This window comes from Saimiri boliviensis, chromosome 1 (genome assembly GCF_048565385.1).
Source record: "Saimiri boliviensis isolate mSaiBol1 chromosome 1, mSaiBol1.pri, whole genome shotgun sequence".
In the NCBI taxonomy this organism is placed as follows: Eukaryota; Metazoa; Chordata; class Mammalia; order Primates; family Cebidae; genus Saimiri; species Saimiri boliviensis.
This window is the reverse complement of record NC_133449.1, coordinates 247,660,469-247,685,086: the sequence shown is the minus strand read 5'-3', so window position 1 is coordinate 247,685,086 and position 24,618 is coordinate 247,660,469. Positions and strand designations below refer to the sequence as shown.

Below are 24,618 nucleotides of genomic sequence, written 5' to 3'. Positions count from 1 at the left end.
AATTCCAAGATGATCTCCAGTAGCAATGCCCTTACACTATCCCTTCCCAGATGATCAAAATCTGTAATTTTCTTTCAACCAGTAGAACATGGCAAAGTTAAAGAATTGTTCAAATGTAATTAGCATCCTTAATCAATTGACTTTAAGTTAATAAAAAGTTATTCAGGGTCAGTCTGATCTAAGCAAGTGATTAGTTCTCCAAAAAAGGGTCTAGAAGTCAGAGTTTCTTTCTCCTGCTAACCTTGAAGAAGCAAGCTTCAAGGAATTTTACAGTGGTTAAGAAATTGATTTTTGCTAACAACCACATGATACTGAAAGAAAACCAGACCCTCAAATGAGACCCCAATCCTGGCCAACATCTTTATTAAAGCCTTTTTAGGCCCTCAACAGAAAACTCAGCTAAACCAAGTGCAGTCTCCTGACCCATGGAAACTGTCAAGAAATAAATATGTATTAAGATGCTAATTTTGTGGTCATTTGTTATGCTCCAACAGAAAATAATATAATGATGCTTGGTGCTATGTGAAAGGTACCAGGCTAAAATCATATGTTCTGGTTGCTTAATAAATACAACTTCAGTATTTGAATATGACTGAAGAAAATTCAATGGGTATTCACAAATACACAAACACACAAACGTACAAATGCATACACACTCAAATTTGCCATTAAAGGAGAAAAAGCCAACTTGTTTTCTTTACCTTCACCCTCAAATTTGCTTCATCTTTGTCCAACTCATCCTAAAGGCAAATGTTTTCATTTTCGGAAGTGTTGGATCATTCTAGGTCCATCTAGAAACCTCAGAATCATCACTGACTACTTATTGTCCCTCATTTCTTCTAACAAATTGGTCACCAAGTTCTACTACTTCCTTTTAATTCCTTTTCATCCCTCTCTTTAGTTCAATCTCTACTGCCACTCATGAGCTCTTCTTTCTACCAATGCTTCTATCCTATTTCTTTGTTCATGGTTTCCTCCCCTCCCCTCCACCAAGCCCACAACCTCTCTTTCAGTCTTAGAGGTGCTCCATAGATCAATGGGAAGGAACTGAAGGAAGTCAAGTAGAACCGACTGGGCGTTGATGGGAGAAGAAAGGCTAGAGATCAGATAACAGACACGCCCAGGAAATGACAGATGAGTTTACAGACCTTGTTATGGATTCTGAACATTGATCTGAAAACAATGCAAAGCCACTGATGAATTCCTAACAGAAGAGTTACACACACACACACACACACACACACACACACACACACACACACACACGAGCACACATGCACATAGAGCACAGTCTTTTCTTGCAGGAAATTATTCCTAATTTGGAAATGAAGCTTCTATCACAAATCAGCAAGTTTTTTGCAATGAAAAGCTACTTACTAACTCTGTAACCTTGGATAGACTAGTCAAATTATTTTGTTCAACCTTTTATTGTAAAATACACATAAAATTTACTATCTTGACAATTTAAAAATCATAATTTTTGGTGAACAGAATTTGGAATCTTAAATAATAATAATGACTGTATCAACCTTGCATAGTAATGGTTCAATTAAACTTAGTCCTGGTTCCTTCCCCTCCCTTTTGTTAATAGTAAAACATGAAACAATATTCATCCTGTCCATTAATATTGAAGTAAAACTTGCTGAGGCAGTCTGATCTCAGGGAGTATGCACATTTAAATAGCAAAAAGTTAACATCTACCTAGAAGCTAGGGAACAAAGTTATAAGAAAAAGGTTATGTTGTCAATAGGGAACATTTTTACGTTTGGGTAATTAAGTAGTACTGATCAGTAGAAAAAGCTCCTATGTACTGGAAAGAAATGCCATAGAATATGGGTACTCTCAATGAAAATGGAAGGATTTTTTCATATGCTACTCTATTTTCACACTTTTGGATACAATGAAACAATTAGACTGCATGTGTCCATCCCTGAATAATCTTGTGAACAAAATGGGTATGTCTAACCAGCTACTCTGCATTTAAATTACCAAAGGTACCTTTCTGGGGCTGAAATGCTATACTTTTCCCCTACCTTCATTTCTTGTCTCTCCCTATGTCTACCAAACAATGTTTGGAGATAATAAATATATACTACATAGAGTCAAGTCATTAAGTCTAATTCCAATTCTCTAGTTCATGGTTTCGAAGGAAAAATTCTCAAAATTTAAGCAGCGATCAAGAGAACATTCTTCTTATTTTCTGCACTCAGATGACACAGATTTTAAAGGGATGACACAGTCAGGGGGATGACTGGGCAGATCTTGAAGCAATCTGGTAGTCATGTGAAATCAGCCTTTTTTAAGGCCACACTCACATTTTTGTGCTGTAATTGTTTGAACAGTGTAGAAAAGTAAGTGTCAGAGCTGCTAACTGCACAGCTCACCAGATGCAGGAGTGGGATTTGCCACTCCAACTATGCAGAAGGTTGGACTGAGCCAAGAATCTGGAAGCAGAAAATATGAAGAGGCTTTTCTCCAAGGCTTAAAAGGGCATGAGATTCTATTAGGCCGAACTATGTGAAATTAGCAAGATTTGACAACTTTTACCTACGAAGATGGTTCGATCCAGTACATTGCACAAATGAAGAGAGAGAATGTGTTTTAAAATACTGTTGTAATAACTCATACATGTCTCTAAACCAAAACCATAAAAGTAAATAAGCAGAAAAATACTGTATATGAAGATATAATCAACAGGCCATGGCTTCTACATTCGCTTTCAACTGTGCTGTGTATGTTTTTGAAAAGTAGTGACTTATGCCAATACTTTATTCTAACATATTCTTAAGAAGTCAAAAAGGGTTGTTGAAATTTTGAAAAGTCAATTAATTTAGTAATAAAAATCTGCTTTATATTGTTAATTGCATGTATAAGAAGAAACATTTAAGCCAGGCATGGTGGCTCACACCTGTAATCCCAGCACTTTGAGAGACTGAGGTAGAAGGACTGCTTGAGCCCAGGAGTTGGGAATGAGTCTGGGAAACATGGTGATACCATGTCACTACAAAAAAAAAAAAATGTTTTTAAATAGCCAGGTATGATAGCTCCCTATTCGGGAGGCTGAGAATCCTCTGAGCCCTGGAACTCAAAGTAGCAGTGAGCCATAATCATGCCACTACACCCCAGCCTGAGTGACAGAGAGAGACTTCATCTCAGCAGAATAAAAGTAAGATTTAGAGTTGGTGAATCCAGTGAGATGTTAATTTTCACATAATGTCCCTTCACTCTACTTCTCAACATCTCTACGGTTTTTGCACAAACATGAATATTCTCATTATATTATTGGAAATTCTATCTCATCAATTCCTTTCAACAACATGAATAAAATTGAAACATGAGTACTGGAGAATTCTAATATGTACCAGAAGGGAACTTCAACTTCTATAAAAAAGTGATCTTATTGAGGAAACAATTTTCACTTAACAAGACTGTAGATGATAGAGTTACATTTCAAGAGTGATGATATTTATTAAGGAAAACAGACCTATCTTTTTTTTCTCTCTACTGGTTATGATTTCTTACTCTCTTTTTAAAAATAAAAGTATTAGGATAATCCAAAGGAATGTGACATGTAAAAAATAACCAGCAATACTGTACCCTTTCCTCACATAAAGAAAATACTTGTTTTGGGACTGGGTTCTTGCCTTGACTCTGTCAGTTAACACAGTTTCTCTCCCTTACACTTAATCATCCCAAGGACTTTCCAACCTGACTTGGGGACTCCCTCTTACCTTTCTCATATACATAGGACTAATGTAAAGCAAATGGACCATTAATCTGACTGTGAGATAAATCAATTTCAATGCTTCTAACCTGAGACTATAATTATCTTTCTTCTCAGACCGTAAGAAATTAGATTCATTACAGAGAAACTCTGTGTGGAAGAGGTCCCATTTGAGGTCCAATCTGCTAAGTGCACAGCATACAAAAGTTTGCAGATATCCTTTTTCCAGGCAATACAGAAGGCTCCTGGTATCCAGTAAGCTTCTCTTTCCATATATTATAATGATTACGGATCCCATTTACGATATCTACAGATTCTCTGCTCTTTCAGTAATATACAAATCATGGAATAAGACTGCCCAAGATAAAGTGTCCTTTGTTCAGAGTTCATGTTTCAAATGAATACAAGAAGGAATCTGTATCTTGCTTGAAAAAGCACAGGGTGAGAATTCCTCCTTGGGTCCCATCACTGACTCCTCTTTTCCCCCTTGCACTTTAAATGGTGTATCTCTGGCTTCCATTCTTGAGGTTTTATCCACTGGCTCCCTTATTTGGGTGATCTTTCTGATGCTTATTGTGTTTTTCTTGTAACTTCCAACACATCTATGCCATTCTCTCAATCCTCTGAGTTCCTAAAATCTGATGTATCAAAAGAACCTGAACTTTGGAGTCATAAAAATTCTAGCATTGGCCATAAAAAAGACCAAGATCATGTCTTATGCAGGGACATGAATGGAGCTGTAGGCATTTATCCTTAGCAAACTATTGCAGAAACAGAAAACCAGATACTCTCACTTAGAGGTGGGAGATAAATGATGAAAACACATAGACATATAGAGGGGAATAGCATCCACTGGGCCCTCTCAGTGGATGGATGGTGGAAGGAGGCAGAGGATCAATAAAAATAACTGATAGGTACTAGGCCTAATACCTGGGTAATGAAATGATTACTACAACAAGCCCCATGACACACATTTACCTGTGTAACAAACCTGCATATCCTGCAGATGTAACACTGAACTTAAAAGTAAAAAGAACAACAACATAAATATGCTGTAGTTTTTCTAAGTTCCATTTTCCAGGTCTGCACATAGAAATAAGGGTATTTTTTCCATGGATTGTTGAAAAGATTAAGTGAACTGTGCAAAGCTTCTAGGAGTACCAAGCCTAGCTAATTAATAAATGATAGTGCTGAGGAAATATGAAAATGATGATGATAGTGATGGTGATGGTGATGATGACAATAATCTACTGAACATTTCTATTTGTGTGCTCACTAGCAAACTCTTTAGCTTTCTTCCCCTGAACTGGTCAGCGCTACTATCACTCACCCAGATGGCTGAGTACATACCTTAGGATTTCCATCTCTTTATCCACCTGCTTTTTTCTAATTGATTAGTAAGAATGGACAAACCTAGCCTAATAATATCAACCCATTTCTTCTGCTGCTACAAGTTATGCCTCTACCCACTAGCCTGGATATTTATCATAATGTCTCAACTGAACTCCCCTACCTTCTGTCTTGCTTTATTTTTATTCCCCCTCTATGCTACTACCAGAGGAATCTCTCTAGAGGACGTTAATTATGTTTCTCTTCAACTTAAAACTCTTCTATATGAGGGACAATTGTGACAGTGTATGTCAGTGCACTATGAAAAAGTCTTTTAAGTAATGATCTAAAAATGGCTGTTTTTAATAACATTATCTTAGAAAGATGTAGATGTTTTTATTTCATGGAAAGGGAAAATTATTGTTGCATATTTATCCTAATACCAGGGTGAAGAGAAAAGAAAAGGACATGACAAAAACAAAAAAATACACAGTAATTGTTCTACACATTAATGGTGTTACGAAAACAAGTGTAGAACCAAAAATGTATACATAAAACCACAATATATGAAAAAATCTTGTTTAAGAGCAAGTATTTTTGCTTATGCCATATTTACAACTCTACATGGAAATGAAAAGTTAAATAATTATTCTTGTCAGGTGTGGTTCATAAGAATAGTCATCCTAGAGAAACAAGCAAAGGAAAGAATATGAGGTGTTTATTGTTTTTGCTGCTTTATTTTGCCCGCATGCTCGTTTGGTTGTTTGTGAGAGGTATATCAAATGAAAAGACTTGTTTAGTGTGATTAACAGATTATTATGGTGTCTATGCAGATGGAGTCAACCAGAGGAAAAAGTGCATGGTAGATATTTTTTTAAATATACAATTGATGAAAAGAATTAAAAAGTTTAGACAATAAACATACATGTTCATAGGTGCAGCAAACCACCATGGCACATGTATATCTATGCAACAAACCTGCACGTTCAGCACATGTATCCCAGAACTTAAAGTAAAAGAAAAAGAAGAAAAGAAAGCTTAGATAAGTTTGGTGGGCACTGTGGGTCATGCCTGTAATCCTAGTACTTTGGGAAGCACGGCTTGAGCCCAGGAGTTCAAGACCAGCCTGGACAACACAGGAAACCTCATCTCCACAAAAATACAAAAGTTAGCTGGGCATTGATGGCACACACCCCTGGTCCTAGCTACTTGGGAGGCGGAGGTGGGAGGATCACCTCAGCCAGAGACAAGGAGGTTGCAGTGAGCAAAGATTGCACCACTGCACTCGAGCAGCATGGGTGACAGAGCAAGACTCTGTCTTAAAAAAAAAAAAAAAAAGAAAAAAGAAAAAAAAAAGAAAGAAAAGAAAAGAAAAAATACAAAAATACAAAAGCTTAGACAAGTTTCCAAAAGGTTTTAAAGATGAAGTAAAAAAAGGGGGGATAATTTTGCCATAACACCCCAGCACTGTTCCCCACACTCACCCCGTCAACCCGCGACACACACACATCTGTGTTTGAAGAACTTCCAGGAATGGATGGGTACAGAAATAATTAAGATTAGAATATCAAAGCTGGAAAGGCTGGTGTAGTAGCTTCCTAGTTAGAGAGGGCAGGACAGGAAAAGCAGGGGGACTACTGAAAAAGAAAGTTCATTCATCTTTATAACGTCTCCTAAGAGGAATGAGTTTAAAGTGTTACTTTTAATCTTTTTGAAACGAATTGAGAAAACTAATTTAACTAAATTAATGCAATTAATTATTGGTGGTCTGAAAAGGAATGTATCTACCTATGCTTTCACTATCAAAAAGTATTTGTTAGGCTTTATGTGATGACACAAATGATCTATCCACAACACTGCGAATTTCACCTGCAGAAAAGTATTTTCAAATGTTTATCTTACCCAGTATTTCAGACTTTCTCCTACTCAAACAAGCTAAAAATTACAAATATGAAAGAAAAACAAAATTGTAAAATTTTAAATTTACCTTAGGTGTCCAAATGTTTATGGATTATTATTTATTTACTTATTATTATTATTATTATAGAGGCAGGATCTTGCTATATTGCCTTGAACTCCTGAGCTAGTCTTGAACTCCTGAGCTCAAGCAATTCACCCTCCTCAGCCTCCCAACGTGCTGGGATTACAGGTATAAGAAACTGTGCCTGGCCATGGATTCATTAATTATACTTTTCAGAAATACATGTAATTTAAAAATCATTTTATCTAATAGCATTAAGTCAGTCAGTTGACAAGAGCTATCATTTCTACTTAAAAAAAAAAAAAACTCTCTTAAATTTATCTCTTTCTATCTGTTCTTTTTTTTTTTTTTTTTTTTTTTTTTTTTTTGAGACGGAGTTTCGCTCTTGTTACCCAGGCTGGAGTGCAATGGCGCGATCTCGGCTCACCGCAACCTCCGCCTCCTGGGCTCAGGCAATTCTCCTGCCTCAGCCTCCTGAGTAGCTGGGATTACAGGCACGTGCCACCATGCCCAGCTAATTTTTTGTATCTTTAGTAGAGACGGGGTTTCACCATGTTGACCAGGATGGTCTCGATCTCTCGACCTCGTGATCCACCCGCCTCATCTATCTGTTCTTTACTGCCACATCATCAGTTTCAGACTGCCATCATTTATTTCTCATCTTGTTTATTGCAATAAACACCTAAATCACACCTTTAATTTCTTGCCACTCCATGGTCCCCATATCTACCAAAGGAAAAAATTCAAAGCTATCCACATAATTTCCCTGCTTAATACCAATCAGTGCCTCTCTAACATCTTACAGGGAAGTTAAAAAATCTTTAGCAAAGCCTTATTTCCTCTTCTTCCTTCCTTTTCCTTGCCACCTCATTCTACACAGCCTGATCTCCATATGCATTGAACTACTATCTTCGGCTACTGTCTTGGAAAATACTAACCATTAGACACTATAGTTTTTAGCTATCTACCTAAACAATTTCTGCTGTTTAATAATCAGATGGCAGTTATATTCTGTTAAACAAACTAGGAGTGCACATTTGAGGACACCATCATTGTAGTTCACTTTGGTCTTCTATCATTTGAAATTTAATTTGTTTGCATTTATTTTTCATAGGCAGAGTTCCATAACAGACAGAAGATCCAAAATACGCATTAATTAACTACATCAAATATTTAAAGCAAATACTTAGGCACAAATTATATCCAAAGCAATACAAAGGCTTCCAGACTGGTTGAAGGCCAACACTGGTATATGTTACTGCTTTTCTACAAACTCACGCTATGTCCTCATTATCTACTTTTCTACTTTATGGGTTCAAACATTTCTGATTTTTTTTTTTTCAAGACAGGGTTTCACTCTGTTGCCCAGGATGGAGTACATAGCATGGCACGATCATAGCTCACTCTAACCTCGAACCCCTGGCCTCAAGCGATCCTCCTACCCCAGCCTCCTGAGTAGGTGGGACCAACCAGAGGTGCATGCCCTGACACCCGACTAATTTTTGTATTTTTTGTAGAGACAAGGTTTTGCTCTGTTGTCCAGGCTGGTCTGGAGATCCTGAGCTCGAGTAATCCTCTTGACTTGGCCTCCTAAAGTGTGGGTATTACTGGTGTGAGCCACTGGGCCTGGCCTGAAATTTTTTAAGAGCTACAAACAGATGTAGTGACAAAAATGCAAAAGAGTACCTTGCTCAATGTTGTCAAGTCAATAATTTAATTTGGTCAAATCAGTTAAAAAATATTTGGGGAAATATTACATTGAACTTGCCTGACAAAGTTACTTCAATGGCCCATCTTGTCAGCTCTTAAAGCTAGCTAAGAAGATAGAAATGTTTAACAGAAAGTATTTTTCATACATAGCATCATAGAGAATATTATTTCTTCACCATCTCTTGTATAATTAGTAAGATTATATATAATCATTATGTTTGAACTCACTAGAAATGAAATCACATTCTACCAGACAGTAAACAGTAACACAGTTGAGTCTAGGGCCCTCATGTCATGGCTGCCATTGAAAACACACACAAATTGCTTTCCCTAAATAGACTTATTTCTGAAGTATTGCCATAGTGAGATTATTGAGTGTTTATGTGACCTATTAATGGTTTTTTATTTTGTGAAATATTCCATGTTTATAAAATATTCCATGTCAACAGAAGTAATGACTTATCTAACAGCTGCCATGTCTTACTAGACCCAAAATAAAAATAATAAAGTTAAAAAGCAGCATTTATGAAATTATAAGTGCCATTTTGCCAGGATGAAGATGCATACTCTTCTTCTTACAAATGTTAAGGTTATTAGATCATTTTGAATTGGCAATTATTTTCTCAGTCAATAAATTTATTTATTTTTACTTTTGGGTCTTAATGTCATGCAGAACTACCAGATGCCAATGGTCAGAGTAGCTCTGGGCATTTTATATGTGTGTAAACCAAACTAACAGAAACAGAATGAATTGGGCCAGACTATTTATAATTTATTAATAAATGTTAAATAATGTATAAACACTAAAATAATCATATAACAAAACATGAAATAACATTGAAATTAGTATCTAATGCCTTTATTATCGTTTTTTATTTGCTGTCTCCTTAAATATAACTTTTCTGCAATATCATCATGCTGACAATCCATGGTGTCACTTCTTCCCTGACTTCTTTCCTTTACATTTCTTTCCAGAGGTGATACTTGCATCTGCAAACTAAAGTGTCTTTTACATAAAATAAATTGCAATGTTATTTCTTAACTCTTTAATAAAAGAAAGCACATGGTAAAGGAGTATGAATTTGGAGTTATTTCTTTTTTTGTTGTTGTTGGTAGAGTTTTATTGTTTTGTATTGTGCTTTAGGTTCTGGGCTACATGTGCAGATCATGCAGGATTGTTGCATAGGTACACACATGGCAATGTGGTTTGCTGCCTCCATCCCCCCATCACCTATATCTGGCATTTCTCCCGATGTTATCCCTCTTCAACCTCTCCAGCCCCCACTGTCCCTCCCTTGGTCCCCCACCAACAGACCCCAGTGTGTGATGCTCCCGTCCCTGTGTCCACGTGTTCTCATTGTTTAACACCTGCCAATGATGAGAACACGTGGTGTTTGATTTTCTGTTCTTGTGTCAGTTTGCTGAGAATGATGGTCTCCAGATTCATCCACATCCCTACAAAGGACACAAACTCATCATTTTTTATGGCTGCATAGTATCCCATGGTGTGTATGTGCCACATTTTCTTTGTCCAGTCTATCATCAATGGGTATTTGGGTTGGTTCCAAGTCTTTGCTATTGTAAACAGTGCTGCTATGAACATACATGTTCATGTGTCTTTAAAATAGAATGATTTATAATCCTTTAGATATATACTCATTAATGTGAATGCTGGGTCAAATGGAATTTCTATTTCTAGGTCCTTGAGGAAGCACCACACTGTCTTCCATAATGGTTGAACTAGTTGACACTCCTACGAACAATGTAAAAGTGTTCCTATTTCTCCACATCTTCTTCAGCATCTGTTGTCTCCAGATTTTTTAATGATCACTATTCTAACTGGCGTGAGGTGGTATCTCAGTGTGGTATGGATTTGCATTTCTCTAATAATCAGAGATGATGAGCATTTTTTCATCATTTGTTGGTCTCGTATGTCTTCTTTTGAAAAGTGTCTGTTCATATCCTTTGCTCACTTTTGGATGGGTTTATTTTTTTCTTGTAAATCTGTTTTAGTTCTTTGTAGATGCTGGATATTAGCCCTTTGTCAGATGAGTAGATTGCACAAATTTTTTCCTATTCTGTTGGTTGCCAGTTCACTCTAATGATTGTTTCTTTTGCTGTACATATGCTCTGGAGTTTAATTAGGTCCCATTTGTCTATTTTGGCTTCTATTGACAATGCTTTTAATGTTTTATTCATGAAGTTCTTGCCTATGCCTATGTCCTGAATGCTTTGCCTAGGTTTTCTTCTAGGGTTTTTATGATGTTAGGTCTTATGTTTAAGTCTTTAATCCATCTGGAGTTAATTTTAGTGTAAGGTGTCAGGAAGGGGTTCAGTTTCTGCTTTCTACACACTGCCAGCCAGTTTTCCCAACACCATTTATTAAACAGGGACTCTTTTCCCCATTGCTTTTTTTTTGTCAGGTTTGTCAAAGATCAGATGGTCGTAGATGTGTGGCGTTGCCTCCAGGGCCCCTGTTCTGTTCCATTGGTCTATACCTCTGTTTTGGTACCAGTACCATACTGTTTTGATTACTGTAGCCCTGTAGCATAGTTTGAAATCAGGTAGCGTGATGCCTCCAGTTTTTTTCTTTTTGCTTGGGATCATCTTGGCTATGCAGGCTCTCTTTCGGTTCCATATGAAGTTTAAGATGGTTTTTTCCAGTTCTGTGAAGAAGGTCATTGGTAGCTTGATGGGGATAGCATTGAATCTATAAAGTACTTTGGGCAGTATGGCCATTTTCACAATATTGATTCTTTCTAAACATGAGCATGGAATGTTTCTCCATCTGTGTCCTCTCTTATTTCTTTGAGCAGTGGTTTGTAGTTCTCCTTGAAGAGGTCCTTTACATCCTTTGTTATTTGTATTCCTAGGTATTTTATTCTCTTTGTAGCAATTGTGAATGGGAGTTTGCTCATGATTTGGCTCTCTGTTAGTCTGTTATTGGTATATAGAAATTCTTGTGACTTCTGCACACTGATTTTGTATCCTGAGACTTTGCAGGAGTTGCTTATCAGTTTAAGATTTTGGGCTGAGATGATAGGGTCTTCTAAATATACAATCATGACATCTTCAAACAGAGACAATTTGACTTCCTCTTTTCCTAGTTGAATGCCCTTTATTATATTTTTTTCTTGCCTAATTGCTCTGGCTAGAATTTCCAATACTATATTAAATAGGAGTGGTGAGAGAGGGCATCCTTGTCTAGTACTGGATTTTAAAGGGAATGCTTAGAGTTTTTGCCCATTTAGTATGATATTGGCTGTAGGTTTGTCATAAATAGCTTTTATTGTTTTGAGATATGTTCCTTTGATGTCTAGTTTATTGAGAGTTTTTAGCATAAAGAGCTTTTGAATTTTTCTGAAGGTCTTCTCTGCATCTATTGAGATAATCATGTGGTTTTTGGCTTTGGTTCTGTTTATGTGATGGATTACGATTATAGACTTGTGTATGTTGAACCAGCCTTGCATCCCTGGAATGAAACCTACTTGTTCATGATGGCTAAGCTTTTTGATGTGCTGCTGCTATCAGTTTGCCAGTATTTTATTGAAGATTTTTGCATCTATGTTCACTATGGAAATTATCCTGAAGTTTTATTTTTTTGTTGAGTCTCTTCCAGGTTTTGATATCAGGATGATGTTGGTCTCATAAAAAATATTTGGAAATGATTCCCTCTTTTTTTTATTGTCTGGAATATTTTCAGAAGAAATGGTACCAGCTCTTCTTTGTACATTTGGTAGAATTCGGCTGTGAACCCATCTAGACCTGGACTTTTTTTGGTTGGTAGGCTATTAATTGCTGCCTCAACTTCAGTCCTTGTTATTGGTCTATTCAAGGTTTCAAGTTCTTCCTGGTTCAGGTTTGGGAGTGTGCAAGTATTCAGGAATTTATCCATTTCTTCCAGGTTTACTAACTTATGTGCATAGAGTTGTTTGTAGTAATCTCTGATTGTAGTTTATATTTCTGTGGAATCAGTGGTAAATATCCCCTTTATCGTTTTGTATTGCATCTATTTGATTTTTCTCCCTTTTTTTTTTTTTATCAATCTGGCTAGTGGTCTATTTGTTGATCTTTTCAAAAAACTAGCTCCTGAGTTTATTGATTTTTTGAAGGGTTTTTTTTTGTGTGTGTCTATCTCCTTCAGTTCTGCTCTGATCTTAATTATTTCTTGTCTTCTGCTAGATTTTGAGTATTTTTGATCCTGCTCCTCTAGCTCTTTCAATTTTGACTACAGAATGTCAATTTTAGATCTTTTATCACTTCTCATGTGGGCATTTATTGCTATAAGTTTCCCTCTAGACACTGCTTTAAATGTGTACCAGAGATTCTGGTACGTTGTATCTTCATTCTCGTTGGTTTCAAAGAACATCTTTATTTCTACCTTCATTTCATTGTTTATCCAGTCGACATTCAGGAGCCAGTTGTTCAGTTTCCATGAACCTGTGTGGTTCTGAGTTAGTTTCTTAATTCTGAGATCTAATTTGATTGCACTGTGGTCTGAGAGACTGTTTGTTATAATTTCTGTTCTTTTGCATTTCCTGAGGAGTGATTTACTTCCAATTACATGGTCAACTTTAGAGTAGGTGCAATGCAGTGCTGAGAAGAATGTATATTCTGTGGATTTGGGGTGGAGATTTCTGTAGCTGTCTATTAGGTCCACTTGGCCCAGATCAGAGTTTAAGTCCTGGATGTCTGTATTAATTTTCTGTCTCTTTAATCTGCCTAATATTGACAGTGGAGTGTTAAGGTCTCCCACTATTATTGTGTGGGAGTCTAAGTCTCTTTGTAGGTCATTAAGAAATTGCTTTATGTATCTGGATGGTCCTGTATTGGGTGCATATATATTTAGGATCATTCACTCTTCTTGAATGCTTGATCCTTTTACCATTATGTAATGCCCTTCTTTGTCTCTTTTGGTCTTTGTTGGTTTAAAATCCATTTTGACAGAGACTAGGATTGCAACTCCTGCTTTTTTTTTTTTTGCTCTCCCTTTGCTTGGTAAATCTTCCTCCATCTCTTTATTTTGAGCCTATGTGTGTCCTTGCACGTGAGATGAATTTCCTGAATATAGCACACCGATGGGTCTTGACTTTTTATCCAATTTTCCAGTCTGTGTCTTTGGATTGGGGCATTTAGCCCATTTACATTTAAGGTTAATATTGTTATGTGTGAATAGTATCCTGCAATTTTGATGCCAGCTGGATGTTTTGCCTATTAGTTGACGCATTTTTTTTTCATTGTGTCAATGGTCTTTACCATTTGGTACATTTTTGGAGTGGCTGGTACTGGTTTTTCCTTTCCTCATTCAGTGCTTCTTTCAGGACCTCTTGTAAGGCAGGCCTGGTGATGACAAAATCTCACAGCAATTGCTTGTCCACAAAGGATTTTCTTTCTCCTATGCTTATGAAGCTTAGTTTGGCTGGATATGAAATTCTAGGTTGAAAGTTGTTTTCTTTAAAAATGCTGAATATTCGCCCCCACTCTCTTCTGTCTTGTAGGGTTTCTGCCAAGAGATCCTCTGTAAGTCTGATGGGCTTCCCTTTGTGGGTGACCTGACCTTTCTCTCTGGCTGCCCTTAGCATTTTCTCCTTCATTTCAACCCTGGTGAATCTGACGATTATGTGCCTTGGGTTTCCTCTTCTTGAGGAATATCTTTGTGGTGTTCTCTGTATTTCCTGGACTTGAATGTTGGCCTGCCTTGCTAGGTTGGGGAAGTTCTCCTGGATAATGTCCTGAAGAATCTTTTCCAGCTTGGATTCATTCTCTCCATCACATTCAGGTACACCTGTCAAATGTAGATTATGTCTTTTCACATAATCCCATATTTCTTGGAGGCTTTGTTCATTTCTTTCCACTCTTTTTTGTCTATTCTTGCCTTCTCATTTTATTTCATTGAGTTGATCTTCAAACTCTGATATCCTTTCTTCTGCTTGGTTGATTTGGGTATTGAAACTTGTGTAGTGAAGAACTTCATGAAGTTCTTGTGCTGTGTTTTTCAGCTCCATCAAGTCATTTATATTCTCTCTAGGCTGTTTATTCTGGTTAGCATCTCATCTAACCTTTTTTCTAGGTTCTTAGTTTCTTTGCATTGCATTAGCATATGTTCTTTTAGCTCTGAGAAGTTTATTATTACCTACCTTCTGATGCCTGTTTCTGTCAATCCATCAGATTCATTCTCCATCCATCTTTGATCCCTAGCTGGTGTGGAGTTGTGATCCTTTGGAGGAGGAGAGGTGTTCTGTTCTGGTTTTTGGTGTTTTCATCCTTTTTGTGCTGGTTTCTTCCCATCTTAGTGGTTTCATCTACCTGTGGTCTTTGCAGTTGGTGATTTGGATGGGTTCTCTGAGTGGACATCCTTTTGGTTGATGATAAAGTTATTTCTTTCTGTTTCTTGGTTTTCCTTCTGACAGTAAGGCCCCTCTGCTGCAGGACTGCTGGAGGTCCACTCCAAACCCTGCTTGCCTGGGGATCACCCACAGGGGCGGCAGAACAGTAAGTGTTGATGCTGGTTTCTTCTTCTGCTATCTTCATCCCAGAAGGGTACCAGCCAGATGTTGGCCTGAGCTCTCCTTTATGAAGTTCTCTTTGGGTATACAGGGTTTGGGGAGCTGCTTGAGGAGACAGTCTGTCCCTTATAGGAGCTCAAGTGCTGTGCTGGGAGCTCCATTGTTCTGTGTAGAGCTGCTGGGCATGTACTTTTAAGTCTGCTGCAGCAGAACTCATCACTGCCTCTTTTCCCAGGTGCTCTGTCCAAGGAAGGTCAGCTTTATTTATATGTTCCTGTCATGCTGCTGCCTTTTTCATAGATGCCCTGCCCTGCAAGGAGTAGTCTAGTCACAGTTTGCCAGCAGAGGCATTGCTGAGCTGCCTCAGGCTCTGCCCAGCTGCTGTGTCAACTGCCTTGGGAGTGGCGGTCACCCTTCTCTCCACTGTGCTGGACCGTCTTGTGTCCAGCTGTGCTTGCTGGGAAACTCTCAGTCCAGAACATTTCAGATTGCTTGTTTTGTGGGGGTGGTACCCACTGATCCAGATAGCCTGGCTCCCTGTCTCTGCCCCCTCCCTTTCAATTGAATGGGCAGCTAAAGAATTAGGTTGGGCTTGCTTGAGGGTTACAGTCACAGGAACAGATCAGGTCAAAAGCAATATTTGAGCAAGAAACTGAAATAAGACCTTAGTTTTTAATCCTAAGTACCAAAGAACACATACAGCATCCAAATCAAATTCAGCTATTCAGATGAGAACAAGAGGCAGAATGTGAGATACAGAAGAGTGAGTCTAGAAGAATTCTCCAAGTTGAAGAATGCAGCTTCTTTCACTGGTACACACTTAAGTGTTTAGTTCTTAAAAATGCTAACTGTGGCTCCAGTACTGATAGATTTTCAATGAATGGAACTTAGACAACAGGCCATCAATGAGTAGTTTTATAAGAATCAGTCATAGTTCTAAGAAACATTCATACTTATTTCATGCTTTATAAAGTATAGAAAAATTGTTGAAACTGCGCATACCATATCACACAGCATCCTTTTTATAAGACACTGCAGAGAAATACTTCTTTTAATTCTTGGACTTAATATCAATATATTTTACCAAACAACTCATTTTTTAACTTACTGATACATGAATCTTAAACCAATAGTGTTCCCTTCCTTGGATTAGTGGATAGGAAGCTCAGAACCAATCTGTGACTTGTTTCTAGCAATTACTCAGGAGCTGATGACATGCATTTTTGCTTTCATAGTTCATACTATTTTCATGCCATTTGCTCTTCTTTTTGATAACCTCATGTTTATCTTTTACTAAATTGTTTTATGAAACACAATCCTTTGCTTTTTTCGGGGGTGGTAAGAAAAAAATGAAGTACAAATGAAATATATTAAACTAAATGAGTTGAAAATATTGTTTAACAAAAGGAGAAAATAGATGATTTTTGCTTATTATAAAAACAACACATACTCATTTTAAAGGAAATCAAGTAATAGAAGAGAACATAAAACAAAATCAATGACCTCTCAAAATATCCTCTCTTCACAGACCTATAACAGTTTGGCAGATTTCCCTGCCTAGACAGAATATATATGGATTCTCTGTCTCTCTCTCTCTCTCTCTCTCTCTCTCTCTCTCTCTATATATATATATATATATATATATATATATATATATATATGTCTGTCTCTCTGTGTTTCCATATGTATGTACATAGATACAGATATATACACACATAAATATATACACATATACTCATACCACACATAAACCTAGACATATAACTATAGGCACACATATACATAGATATAATCTCATATGTGTAAATATAAGCATGCATTAAAACACACAGGTAAATAATACCATATTCTGTCATCTATTCTCTAAATTGCTTTTTCCATATAACAACTTGTAGAGTTTAAAATTACACTTCTATACATACAGATCTCAATATAGATAGACCATTATTTATTTTATAATTTCTGTACTGAAAGATATTTGAGTGGCTTCCAAATGCATACTACTATATGTAATATGGCAATATAGTATTTCTTTGCTCACTTATTCAATTATTTCTTAGGCTAAGTTTCTAAACAGAATTAATGAGACAAAAGTATGCACATTAAAATATTGATACATATTATTTGATTGCCCACCAATGTTTTCCTGATTTATATTCTTCACTGAAAATGTACATAAGTGGCTATTTTTGTACACCTTCTCAAATTCTTTTAAATTATTCATCTTTTTCCAAAACGGTAGATGAAAAATTAAAGAACATTGATGTTTCAGTTTTTACTTCTTCTTTTATCAGATAGAAAAAATTCAGAGGTATATTTGTCATAAATTTTTCTTCCTTTTTGAATTTTCTGTTCATGGCCTTTATTTTTCTCTTAAGTTTTTAATCTTTTTATTGTTTAGTGTTATTTATAGTAGCATGAATAAAGGTGATTTTTTATTTCAATTAACCATTAAACACCTTATATTAAATAATTTATCCTTTTCTGACTGATTTGGAGTGGTACCCTTATTAAATCCTAAATTTTCAATATGTGCATGGGTCTCATTCTTGAACATTTATCCAGTCACTTGTATAATTGGTTTATTTCTGAATTATTATCATGCTGTTTGAATTAACAGCCTATAAAATATGTTCTGCTATCTTATAAGGAAAAATTGTCTTTTTATTTTTTCAAAATGTTCTTTACTACTCTTATATTTAAATCAAATTTTAAGTCATGCAATCCCCTAATATCCCACTGGGGATTTGTCATTTTTAAATAGGCTTCTGACCTTATCTGTCTGAAGTGTTGCATTGTTCTAAAATCCCATTTGAAACTGCTTACTTTTGGCCACTTCAGTGATAATCTTACTCCACTGGTATACTATGTTCTCGTAATTTTTCCCTTAGTGAATCAGCCCATAACGTAGCTTTAGAACACAGTGCCTTAAATTTTGTGAATAAAGGACTCATTGAGAATCGGATAAACATTCTCTCAAAAATGTGTGCCTACCTCCAAATGTAATGAATCTTCTAGAGCCAAATAACCCAAAGTTAAGAATTTAATCTGTAAAGGTGTTTATCTAAAGTTACAAAGGGGGCTTTATCCCACCACAGTTACTTTCATTCTTAGGTTGTTTTTTTTTCAAAAGTTGGATCAAAACTGTTATTTCTCTTAACATTGTAATTTCACCCTGTCTTCATAATCATAACTCAAATTATAAGCTGCTTCTTCTCATGCCAACAGATACTCAGAGCATCTCTTGTTTCATTACAGTACAATAAAAAAAAAGATAACCAGATCTGGAGTTTTATGGCTAAGTCCGAATTCCATCTTTGAACATGAATATAGGTCTATTTTTCTGAGATTCAATATTTCCTTTCATCACCTATAAAATGGGTAAAATAATCACTAACTCAGTGTGCTTCGTAGAGATTATTAAGAAAATCAAATATATCCTGTCTGAGAGAGCACACACTAAAAAGACAAGGTTTTATTATTATTTCCACATTTAAAAGCTCATCATTTATTTATTTATTTTTGTCAAGAGATGGCTAAGCCTGTAGGAATGGCTGCTTTCCCCCTTCCTCTGTGAATGGCTTTATTTGGGAATAACTGACATAAAATAAGCTATACATATTGAACATTTATAGCTGTATAAGTTTTTTTTAATTATACTTTAAGTTCTGGGGTACATGTGCAGACCTTGCAGGACTATTACATAGGTATACACATGCCGTGGTGGTTTACTGCATCCATCTCCCCGTCACCTACATTAGGTATTTCTCCTAATGTTATCCCTCCCCAAACCCCTCACTCCCTGCTATCCCTCCCCTAGCCCCCCACCCCCCAACAGACCCCAGTGTGTGATGTTCCCCTCCCTGTTTCCATGTGTTCTCATTGTTCAACACCCACTTATGAGTGAGAACACGCGGCGTTTGGTTTTCTGTTCTTGTGTCAGTTTGCTGAGAATGATGGTTTCCAGATTCATCCATGTCCCTACAAAGGATACAAACTCATCATTTTTTAAAGCTCATCATTTATTAAGGATCTGTATAAAACCATTCACTGTGCAAGGTCCTAATGCACCTAATGTGGGAGACAGATAAAACAAATAATTATTGGTAACTGCTAGAGTATAATATACAAAATGCTCTGGGAAAGTCCAACAAAGAAAGATATTTCTTCTTAGTGTAGGAATATCCACAAGAGGGTAACATGAACTGAGTTTGAAAAGATATTCATGGGTTTTCTGAACAGATAAGGAAGGGTTGTTGTAGGGCATAGGGGTAGCAACCTAGAGGGAAGAAACAGCCTGAGAAAGAAAGAGAAGTACGAAAAGGCATAGAGAATTCAGACCATGGCCAAAATTTAAGCGTGATTATTTCATGGGGTTTACAAAAATGGTTAAAAGTTAGACTTTCTGCAAGAAAGACAGACTGGGATAACATTCTGAAGAGTCAAACTAATAAATTTAGACCTTATCTTCCAGGCAAAGGGAAATTATTTTAAGATTTAGAAGACGATGATAAAATTGGTGGCCTGGAGTGTAAAAACAATTGGAGTGAGAAGAGATTGGAACTAGAGATCACTTAGAGGATACTGCGACCGTTTAGTGAATGGAGGTTAAGTGCTTGAACTTGGGAAGTGGCAAGGGAAAAACATGGCAGGTATTCCTGAGGAAGTTTCAAAGATCTTGGTGGTCTCTGAGATCCAAAGTTAGGGGAGAGAAGAGTCTAAGAATGCCACTGGCCAGAGACAACTGGATGGATGTGATGCCCCAGGTTGAGACAGATCAATTATTATAAATGCTCATTTAGATGACAAAGCAAATTTTATAGAGTCCTCAATCTCCAAAGTGGTATGGTGAGGTTTGGAGCAATGGTGGTATGTATGTAAGGATCAAAACAATTTAGCTGATAAGTTTTAAACAATAAAGTGCCTCATTCTCTGGGAAAAATCAGTTTTCTTATTTTTAAACGTAGAAAAATGTTCCTCGGGGTAAAAATAGCCACAACATCTTTTGAAATATAATACAGTGCTATTTGGTATAATCCCTTAGCAACATTGCTGTTATGAGCCAGGACTAGCAGCATTTAAGTTATAGACTCACATATTGCATATTTTTAAACCTGTATATGGATAATAAGCTGTGAGAAGGACATAAGTTCACCCATGACAGACCAGATATTTAAATAATTAGCAAAAATCATAAACAGAATTAAGTCTTTTTAGATTATTATTCTATTTGGTCTTTAAGAACTCTTTCCAAGGCATCCCTCCAAACCCATATTAAAGTTTAGAGATAGAAATTAGTGAGCAACCCATCTGTGTGTGTGTGTGTGTGTGTGTGTGTGTGTGTGTGTGTGTAAATGTATCTAAATTAGAAAGTAAAATAATGTTTCTTTTCTGAAGTCATCTTTCTTATGCTAATATTTGAATATTCCACTTACAAATGTTTTTTAAAAGTAATTTCCAAACTTTCAGTTCAAGGCTATAGCCTGAAACTTAGGGATAGTGATGATTAAAAGACGGCCACAATGTGAAAAATGTAAAGTAATTGTCAGCAAATATAGTTTGTAGTTACAGTTTGGGCAGCAAACTAGTTTTGTTAAGTAATTTAACCCCTCAGGACACATATTTCTTCAAATGTATAAGATGGACAGTGGTGGGTTAGGTAAATGTAAGCCTCAGTCCCTTCTGTTATTGACATACCATAATCTTAGAAAAATGTGTCTTGTTGACTTTGTCAGTTACCTGTTTCCCTGCTAGTGCTCCACATGTGGGCAGCTGAACCAATATCGTCCAATTAGAATAAGATAAGGACTTACGAACATTCCATGCTTGGGGACATGTTCCTACCCTTTCCTTGCTACCTCCTCCTGCCAACCACCCCCCATCATGAGACACAGAAGGTGCATCATTTTGGAAGTGAAATGTAAGAAGGTGGTGGAGGCACTATGTTTTTCTGATTAAACAAAGGCTTAGAACACATTAGCTGATAAAGTATTAAATTACATTACCAAGACAATATTCTAGTGGCGGCAAATGAAGGAAGGTTCAAACTACTTTTGAAAAAAAGTCTAACACTGTGTTACTGTGTTGGCAATATGTAAGAAATGTAAAAAAAATACATTTGCCTTACATTTTTGCTATTTAAATATCCTTAGTGTCCTTACATATTAAAATTTAAAGATGTCAACCTTATGTCAGTTTTCCAGTATGTTTTTTTAAGATACTGTTTCCTAAAGTCCAAATTCACTGATGTAGACAATTGAATGGTCAACTTTTCAATTAGTTATTTTGGTAATGTGAAATTTAAATTTTGCATCATGAAGTTGGATTATACATCCTTTAATGAAGAAAAGTTACACTAAAAACCTAAAAAATCAATAAAACAATAAAGAAATAGCTTTTATAACCTAGCATAGAAAAATAAAAACCTAATGTCTTTTACTATTTAAATATTACAATATGTTTTCTTTATTTAACATATGATGTTAACATATTTAAAAAACTAATATCACCAGGTGTGGTGGCTTACATCAGTATCACACCACTTTGGGAGGCCGAGGCCGGCAGATCACTTGAGACTAGGCGTTTTTTGAGACCAGCCTGGCCAACATGGTAAAGCCCCGTCTCTACTAAAAATACAAAAAATTAGCAGGACAAAGTGGCTCCTGCCTGTAGTCCCAGCTACATGGGAGGCCAAGGCAGAAGAATCACTTGAGGGCTTGAACTTGGGAGCCAGAGTCTGAAGTGAGCCAAGATTGCGCCTCTGCATACTCCAGCCTGGGTGACAAGAGCAAGAGTTTGTGTCAAAAAATAAATAATAAAAAATAAAATAAAATAAGCAAATGTCAAGTAAAGTAAACGTTATATGCACAGGATTTATATTTTGTGTGACTGTAGTTTTTAGCTCTTTTCCTTCTAAAATACCTAAATTGGGCCAGGCATGATGGTTCATGCCTCTAATCCCAGCACTTTGGGAGGCTGAGGCAGGAGACTCCCTTGAGCACAGGTGTTCAATACTACAATGAGCTATGATTATACCATGCACTCCAATCTGGGTGACAGAGCAAGACCCTGTCTCTAAAAATAATAAAAATAAAAATAGATACAAATAAATAAAATAAGGTACCTAAAGCAAATGTTCCCCTCTGGATATTTATACCTCTATAATCTAGACTGTTTTATAATATCAAGGAATCACCCATGCTGCTTGTATTTTTAACCTTAATGATTTATATTATTGAAAATACACTGCTTCTGTGTATTTCAAAAACACATTACTGATAAGGAAAATATTTTGCTGTGTAGAGGAAAGTCAAAGAAACAACATTATTTATTAGTTCAGTTAAATGGTTGTTACATTTTGAAAACTATTGGTTGAAATGATTAGTCTAATAAATACATTTTAAGGGTGTTTTAAACTTTTTTCGTATTTCATTTATTTCTCTTGGTAACACAGAGACTCATTTCTTTGGTAATTTTATTCTTTGAAATTTCTTCCATGTTTAGATTAAGACATGAATTTACCTTGTTTGACAGATACACTTCATATACAAAATTTGTTTAACATATCAAAATTTTCCATGGACTCATAAGAATTGACCACAAAATGTCTGAGGGTTGCCTCCTTACTGCTTATATTAATTTCTTCTTTAAACCAAGATTCCTCTTTCCCATCGCTTCACAAACTGTAACAAATTCTCAAAATTTCAACCAAAATAATATCTGAGAATGCTACTGTACATGCTAGAAATAGTGTTTTAAGAGACGTATCTTTCTTGATGATCCTTAGGGAATCATTCATCCATCCACCAATGAGGCTTTTTCAGACATTAACTTGACAGACTATTTAATTCCCCCATTTGGATGATGGTATGATGGTGGTGCAAACGCACGTATGCACGTGCGCGCGCGCACACACACACACACACACACCAGTTCTTGTTTTCTTTTAGTAAATTATTTTAAAAGACCTTAAATGTTCTCACTAGCTTTAATTTATCTAAACACTGTTTCATAAGTATTATATGCATTTTACAAAGTCAACAAATACACTGGTTTTCCTCTGTTGTGATCATTAACACCAGTTTATAATGCCCAGGGTTTCTAAAGTTAAAATCTCTCATAAATTCCAGAAGCTTGTGGCATCTGTCATTTTGTTAAAAATGGATTTAAACCATTATATCATTTTTAGTTCATTCAGGCTTATGTCCTGATATAAGCTTCATGTTTGGTTTCATATATTTCTTGGTGCTGTCAACAGGCCCCGGTTATGCACATGTTTATTTTAGGCAGGCTCACCACCTCTTATGGGGCAGGAGACCTGGGTTTCAGTCTTAGCTCTGGCGCTCACAGTCTGTGTGACAAATTGCTCACATCTTCAGGGGCTCAGCGTCCTTGTCTATCAAATGGAGATAATACCATCTCATCTCAGCGTTTTTGTAGGATTTGAGTTAGTTAATAAATGTAAAATTTCTTTGATAATTTAAACGCATTGTTGCTGTTCTCTTTAAAGAATGAAATTACTATCCACGTTCTCCTTGAAGACATATTTATTTGCAAAAGCAACTCTATTAAGGAAAAGCATAACAGGCAATGTGTGAGCATGTGGGGAATATGCAACTGTTGTAAAGAATTTTAAGTCTAAGATCCTTAAATAGAATGACAATGATGTATCAGATGAGCCACGGTGGCAGCTACATGTGAATATTATACATCTTAGTTTGCCTGTGAACCATTCAACTAAAAATTTTCCAATAGAACAATTAATCAATGTCGAGAGCACAGCAAAAAATAAATTCAAATCAATGATGCAATACCTCTATTCCAATTAGCTTATTTTTCTTCCTTCCACTCTCTCAGACATATTCTATTTTATTAAAAAATGAAATCAATTAAGAAAAAAAATCCATCAGCCCACAGATGAAGCTAGAACTCTTATTCTTATTTAATGTTTATTAAGGGTTCATCATCACAGAGTATTTTTCTATTAATAGATCAAATATACAAAGCCTCATGCTTGCCTTCATTCTATCACCAAGGCCCTACATAGTAGAGTGCTCAACCAAACGGGTGAGGGAAGGACATCCACCTCTTCAAACAAAGGGTCTTAGCAGTCTTGGCTGAAAAATGAAACTTTTATATTAATTTATGAAAGTCTGCAGTCTGCACCAATTGTCAGAGTTTAAATTGATCTGAATTGAGATTAACTGCAATACTCATTCTTCTCATCCAACATGTACAAGAACATCCCCAACAAGGTACTTATGGGTGTGAGGCAGGCAAAGGGCTAAGAGCACATGTGCAAGCTGAACTGATGTGTACATATCAGGGTTGTGATAGTCTGGGTGAATTCCCTTGTACATAGTGTATGC

The 24,618-nt window shown here is 36.3% G+C and overlaps 1 protein-coding gene across 2 annotated transcripts in view; it reads right to left on the bottom strand.

The window, feature by feature from the left end:
• The window catches only part of PDE4D (phosphodiesterase 4D), a 1,196,841-nt gene that overhangs the window by 896,394 nt on the left and 275,829 nt on the right, over positions 1 to 24,618 (bottom strand). The gene's annotated exons all lie outside the window — the stretch shown is intronic.